We start from the raw sequence: 7,910 nt of genomic DNA on the forward strand, positions 1-7,910 counted from the left end.
CCACCCTCCCCCCCCACTGATTGCACACAGAGTGGCTGCAGACCCTCCCCTTTCCCCCACCAGCTGACTACAAACAGAGTGGCAGTGGACCTCCCCCTTCCCCCTCCCCACTGATCACACACAGAGTGGTAGCGGAAACTCCCACCCCCATCTGTCCTTGCCCCCCACCTCCCACTCCCCCGCTCCACCAGAGAGCCATCTGACCCACCTCCCCCCCACCAGAGAGCTATCTGATCCACCTCCCTCCTCCCACCAAAGAACCATCTGATTCACCTCCCTCCCCCCACACCAAAAAAACCATCTGACTCACCTCCCCCCCACCAGAGAGCCATCTGATTCACCTCCTTCCCCCCAACGAGCTGAGGCAGAGAGCCGCCAGAAGCTTGGAACTTACCTGCTCAGAAGTTGGAGCACCCGAGTCGGACTTTTGCGGACCATGTCTATTTCGCACCGAATCTGGATGGGTGAACGTGGTGGTAAAGTGGGGGGAGTGCCGGTAAGTTTGGGCATGTAGTCTATTAAGTCAATTTAAATGCGTTTAAATTGACATTTTGAGCATGGTCCTGATGCTGGCCGTTTTTGGCCCTTGGTAAAGGGCGAACTGGTGCGAAGGCAGGTGCGGATTGCACTACTCGCTTCATGCACGACTTTACCAAGTTTTCGCACCCAGAAACAGGTGCAACCTGATGGTAAAATCAGGCCCATAAAGTCTATTAAAATAGATTTAATAGCAAAACACTTTGAAATACATAATATAATAAAGCAGAATCAAATAGAGGAATAGCTAACTAATAGAAGAGAGTTGAGATAATAGGAGGTTTTCAGGAGGCCTTACAGGGATCATTGCTGGGCACATAATTATTAACACCGTATAATGACTTGGATGAGGGAAATGGATGTACTATTAATACAATATTGAGGAAAGATGTCAGCATAGATGATGTGGAATCTGTATGGGTCGAGTTAAGAAACACAAAAGGGCAAAAAACATTTTTGGAGGTGCCATCATGCCCAGATCTCGTGATGTTACTTGTCCATACACTTCACTAACAGGAACTACAATGCCCTGCTTTGGTGTTCTCACACATGGAGGTGGTTCTTCTGGCTGCAGCGCTGAGCCTGCCATTAGCACCACAGCTCACTGTCTCTTGGAGTCTAAGGGATACAAGCAAACTGAAACCACTCTACCTGATTCAAAGGAATGAATGATAAATGAATGGGAGGCGTGCAGAGCTTCACTGCAGCACCAGACAACCAGCAATGTGACAAAAGCAAAATACTGCAGATGCTGGAATCTGAAACAAAAACAGAAAATGCTGGAAAATCTCAGCAAATCTGACAACATCTGTGGAGAAAGAATAGAGCCAACATTTTGAGTCTGGATGACCCTTTGAAGGGCATTTTCTGTTTTTGAACCAGTTATGTGATTTGAGTTGTGCTGCCGGTGGGACTTTGCACAGTGCAGAAGATGTAACGACAAAGTGATTTGACCTGACCAGTTCTGAAATTGGCAACACGGTTGGCGTATAGAAGCGAAAGCTGCAAAGCTCTCTTGATAATAAAGAAACGAGCATGCCTGACGATGCATAAGTGACCACCAGCTCCCAGAGGCAGATAGACATCCAGTCTATTTACTCCACGGAGCATGTACAGGTAAAGCAGTGAGTCAACGTAGCTCAACTTCCTTGAGGAAGTTGATCACTCATCAGATCAAAATGCAGAGATTGCAAATGGGCGTGAGAGAATGGAGATCTCCGAGAAGAACAGGAATATTGGGTTAAATGACATGTTGTTTTCCAATATTCAGCTGGAGAAAGTCTCCTCGAGTAAACACACAGATGAAGCTCATGACAAACCACCCAACATTTTGTTCAATTTCTTAGCAGCATGGATTGAATCTGTTTGAAAGGTTAAGAGAGAATGAGCTAAAAGCAAATCCAGAATTGGCCACAACAGCCACAATTCTCAAGCACTTTGGCCAATAAATTCCACCTCCAACAGAAACTCAATCTTGTCAACTAACTCATCATTGTTCAGAGTTTGCAGATGGTGATGAAAGGACCCAACAGAGTTCAGCATCAATCTGTCAGACATTGCTTCCCAATCTGCAGATAACCTTAAGCAAAGATTTTATTGCAGAATCAGTGAGAACTTTCTATACTCTGGACAAGATAGAAGTGATCCAAACATGTGCGGGTTAGGTTGATTGGCCATGCTAAAATTGCCCCTTAGTGTACTAGGATGCTTAGGTTAGAGGGATTAGCAGGTAAAATATGTAGGGATATGGGGGTCAAGCCTGGGTGGGATTGTGGGCGGTGCAGACTCGATGGGCCGAAGGGCCTCTTCCTGCACTATAGGGTTCTATGATGATCAAGAAAATAGAGCTGTAGGCCAAATGACTTGGTAAGTCAAAATTATCACTCATTTGTGAATGTCAGAATTTTTGGCCATGGCAGAAATGCAGCTTCCAAACAGTATGAAACATGACATCAGAGAGCTGCGAAGCTTCAAAACACAGCTACCTGAGTACTTCCCTGTTCCCAACACAATGTTCAACTGGATGTGAAATCCCTTTGCAAGCCGTGATGATGGCTTCCCAGCAAGCCTGACCTCGAGACAGCAAGACAGCCTTGTGAAACTGCCCAGTGACAGTGCTTTAAAACTGGATTTATCACAGAACTATCTGACTGACTTTTCACTTAAATTTGCTTCAGAATACCCAGAACTGTCTGACAAGGCACTCAAGTTTCTGATTGCTTTTCCTACAGCCTACCTTTGTGAAACTGGATTTTCAGAGCTTATCGAATACCAATTATCGGAATAAACTTAACACTGAATCTAATCTCCTATTGAGACTGTATGTCAGCCCTGGAACTGACATCCATGAAATTTCTACAGTGCAGAAGGAGGCCATTCAACCCATCGAGCATGCACCAACAACAACAATCCAACCTAGGCCCTATCCCATGTTACTCTCTATATTTATCCTGCTGAGCCCCTGATACTAATATCAGTTTAACATGATCAATCAATCTAACCAGCACATCTTTGAACGGTGGGAGGAAACTGGAGCACCCTGACACAGGAAGAATGCCAACTCCACACTGACAGCCACCCAAGGCGGTAATCGAACCTGGGTTTTCTGGCACTGTGATGCAGCAGTGACAACTACAGTGCCACCGTGCTGTCCTCCAGTGTTTGATGTCTGTGAAATAACATCAGCCTTCACATTAAGTAAGTGTTATCTGTTTCCAATGGTAGGTTTACTGCAGGTAATTGTGCTGTGATGAGTGTAATGTATTTGTCAGTGCATCATAAACTATAAGAAATAGCTGTGTTTTTAAGACCCATTGATATATATGTTTGACTCCTGTCAGCCACAGACTATGTAAAAAAATGTTTAAAACAGTCTGCATACATTGTGGTCCACAAAAGCTTTGGTGACAATCTTAGTTGTCCACATAAAGGAAAATGTTGGGTGCAGATTTAAGTCATTAATGTATTATCAGGAAGAGCCGGACTCCTGACATTGACTGCTGGATACTCCACCATTAACCTCCCTCCAGACTGAAAAACAACCATTCACCACTACTCTCTATTTCCTATCACTAGCCAATTTAGATCCATATTGTTACTGTCCCTTTTATTCCATGAACTCTAATTTTGTTCACAGGTCTGTTGTGCAGCACCTTATCAAATGCCTTTTGGAAGTCCGGTTATACCACATCAACAGCATTATTCTCATCAACCCATAGGTTCCTCATCAGAAAAACTCAAGGAAATGAATTCAACATGATATCTTATCAATTTTAAGTAAAGGCAGCCCATCCAATATCTCTCCCTGATCAATTTTAAACCTTCAAGTGTCTGAACTATGTGGGCAGCATCTTCTTCCTTGGTAAATAGAGATGTGAAGTATTCATTTACTACATCATCCTTGCTTCTTGCCTCAATGCGTAAATCCCCTTTTTGGACCTATGTTGATTGTCCCTTTAAGGTCCCTAAAAGGCTTGAGGGACCAGTTGGAACAGGAAGTGGGTAATCACCCCAGAGGGTGGAACCCTCTCTTAGGCAGAAGACATCCAGAAGACATGTAGTAGACATGTAGAGACTGGGGCAGCTGGTGGGCTGCTCCAGGGCACCATGGGTGTTGTCTGCCTGTATACCATTTCTTCGTATTAATAAATTCTTTTTGTGTTTTTGACAAAGTCTGACACATTGTGCATCATTACAGGTCTTAATCAGTCCCACTCCTCCTTTTACCGCACATTTCCTCTTTCTGAGCCTAAAGAAGACTTTTGGATTCCCTTTTATATTTGCCATCAGTCTCTTCTTTTATTTTGTTCTTGCTTTTCTTATTTGTTTTTCAATTCCCCTATGAATCTTTCATATTCAGACTGGTTCTCAGCTGTATTACCTGCCTGACATCTGTCATGAGCACGCAATTTTGCTTCATCTTTATGTCTAACTCTTTCATCATCCAGTTATCTCTGGACATGATTGCCTTCCTTCTCCCCTCTCATGGGAATATGCTTTGAATGTCCTTGAACCATTTCTTCTTTAAAGGCAGACATTGTTGAGTTATGGTTTTGTCTGCTAATCTTTGATTCCCATTTATCTGGGCCAGGTACATTCTCATCCCATTGAAATTGGCTTTCCCTGAGATAATCACTTTTATTCTAGATTCCTCCTTGTCCCTTTTCGATTGTCAACCTAAACCACATATATGATGATCACTGCTCCTAAATATTCCCCTACTGTAACCTGGTCAACTTGGCCCACCTCATTACCAAGAACCAGGTCTAGCAAGGACTCCTTTTTCATTGGTTTGCAAACATACCGCTTCAGAAAAATCTCTTGGAATCACTCTAGAAACTCTTGTCCATCTCCGCTTTACACAACTACTATCAGGGTGCTTATTCAGATAATTAATGTCCGCCAGTATATTTCTTGCATCTCTCTGTAATTTCATTGCAAATCTATTCGTCCACATCTAAGACCATAAGACATAGAAATAGAATTAGGCCATTTGACCCATTGAGTCTGCTCTGCCATTCAGTCATGGCTGATTTTTTCTCATCCCCATTCTCCTGCCTTTTTCCCATAAACCCTGATCCCTTTATCAGTCAAGAACCTATCTTTCTCTTTCTTAAAGATACTTAATGACTTGGCCTCCACAGTCTTCTGTGGCAAAGAGTTCCACAGATTCACCAATCTCAGGCTGAAGAAATTCCTTCTCATCTCTGGTTTAAAGGATCGTCCCTTTAGCCTGAGGTTGTGCCCTCTGGTTCTAGTTTATCCTACCAGTGGAAACATCCTCTCCATGTCCACTCTATCCAGGCCTTGCAGTATCCTGTAAGTTTCAGTAAGATCCTCCCTCATCCTTCTAACCTTCAACGAGTACAGACTCAGAGTCCTCAACTGTTCCTCATACGACAAGTTCTTCATTCCAGGGATCATTCTTGTAAACCTCCGCTGGACCCTTTCTAAGGCCAGCACGTCCTTCCTTATATATGGGGTCCAAAACTGCTCACAATACTCTAAATGAGGTTTCCCAGTAATAAATGGTCTATTGATTATGCCAAGCAATGCATTTTTTTTTATTTCTTAGGTTTAAGTCATATAGATTCTGTCCTTGTTCCCTCTTGAACATCCTCTTCTTCAGAGTTCTACAATGTTCTTCTTAATCAATATTGCCTCCTTTTCTTTCTTTCTTAGCTTTTCTAAGCCAACATAAAGAAAAATCCTAAAGTCCCCTATTTTCATGTAAATAGTAACATGAGGAGTGGGACTGATTAGGGACCAAAAAGGGAATTTACATATGGAGACTGGGTGCATGGCCGTGATATTAAATGAATATTTTTCATCTATCTTTACCAAGGAGTTAGCTGCTACCCAGGCCTTGAAGACAAATGAGGAAACTGTCTCTAGAAGGGGTCAAAATTGTTAAGGAGGAAGTGTCAAATAGACTGCCAGTACTGAGACTTGACAAGGAACAGGGACATTCAAGATGCATTCAAGGATATTGAATGAAGTGAGAATGGAAGTTTTAGGGGCGTTGGCAATAATCTTCCAGTCTGCATTAGACTGTGGGGAGGTGCCAGAACACGGGAGAATAGCAAATGTTTTGCCCTTGTTCAAAAACGTTTGTGAGGATAAACCCACCGATTACAGGTAAATTAGTTTAACAGCAGTTAAATTTGGGATTGAGTTAGTAGTCACATAGAAAAATGTGAGTTGATTAGGATGAACCAACATGGTTTTCTAAAGGAAAATCATGGCCCGTAACTAACAGGCCAAATTCCAACTTAGGTTGATTGTGTGCCCCAGTTGCACATTGGGACAATGGATATGCGTACTGGAAGCGCGTCAAGTTGAAGGGCACAATTTTATCATCAAGTTGCTCCCATTTTCAGGTGCAAAACTTGGTAAAGTCGGACATGAGCTGAGTAATGCCATCCATGCCTGTCTCCAGGCCAGTTCCCCCTTTACCAAGGCCCAAAAATGGCCGCGAACAGGACTGTGCCCTAAATGGTCACGACGGCCATTTAAATCCATTTGCATGCATTTAAATTGATTTAATGGGCTGCATGCCCAACCTTACTGTCACTTCCCCCTTTACCACCATGTTCGCCCATCCAGAATCAGCATGAAATAGACATGCTCTACAAAAGTCTGATTTGGGCGCTCCAGCTAATAAGTTCCAAGCACCTGACAGCTCTCTGCTTGAAATCAGTGGGGAGAAAGTGGGGTCCATTGCCATTCTGCCTGAGATCAGTGAGGGGGAGGGGAGATCCGGTGCCACTCTGTCTGAGATCGGTGAAGGGGAAGGTGGATCTGCTGCCACCCTGCCTGAGATCAGTGAGGGGGAAGGGCCCATAATCGTTTTGGATGATGGGGTTGGGGGAATAAGGGAGTCAGTAATGTTGTGATGCTGGGGCAATGTCTGTGAGGGCCGTGGGAGGCATAATCCAGCCCAGAGACAATGTGATGGGAAGCAGCATTTTATTGTTTTTTTTCTGCGCATGCACAGTTGGAGGCATCAGTTGGAGCTGCAGGGTTTCCGGCGTTAAGCCCCATCCACAGGCTTGTGCAGTGCGATTCAGACTCACAGGCAGGCAGGCAGAGTGCATATGGGGGCATCTGAGAAAGGGTCCAAAGTTGAATATGAAACACTCCCACTTTCAACTCCACCTAGCACTTAAAATCAAAATGGCAAAATAGGGCCTGAAATCTCTGACTGAATCTCCCCCTAACCTCTGCCACTTGCTCTGATGATAGGTGAGTATTTACATTTATTTACTGGCACAATTTTTTTGGGGTCTCGCTGCAGCGAATAGAGGCAGCAGGCATTCTTTGGGTGGGTTTTTTTTTAGTAATTGTTTTAAAAGATGTTTAACATAAATGTAATGCACAAAGTGAAAGATTTTAAAAAGATACAACTTTGTCATGACATACTAATTCCAGTAAAAAGTACATCCGTATGTAACAAAGTGGACGTTAGTGGCTGGAATAAGTTTAATCTCAAATCCATTTGTTTATCCCAATTTTCAGAATCTCCCTGATGCAATGTTGATCCTTAGAAGCCTCTTCGTGAAATGATTTTTACATTTACAATGGGAAGTATGTAATTAGGCTAGTTCAAATGTTCAGGAAAGCATATTCCTTAATATGCAAGTCTCCTGTAAGCTGATGTGAACTCTCTGTCTGATAGGTATTGCAGAATCCAGTGCAGATTGAAAATCCGGAGTCACCACTGCTGGTCCATCACACTTTTAGCTTGGTTTCTTAACTGAAGTTATTTTGAAACTTCAAAGAAAGCGCAGAAAAGTCAGGCTAAGTGTAAATTGTACATTTTTTATGTTCGAACCCTCCCCTCCCCTCTCCCTGCCTCCCCCTTTCCCACTCCT

The sequence above is a fragment of the Carcharhinus amblyrhynchos genome, chromosome 2, assembly GCF_965287045.1.
Source record: "Carcharhinus amblyrhynchos chromosome 2, sCarAmb.v2.hapA, whole genome shotgun sequence".
Classification (NCBI taxonomy): Eukaryota; Metazoa; Chordata; class Chondrichthyes; order Carcharhiniformes; family Carcharhinidae; genus Carcharhinus; species Carcharhinus amblyrhynchos.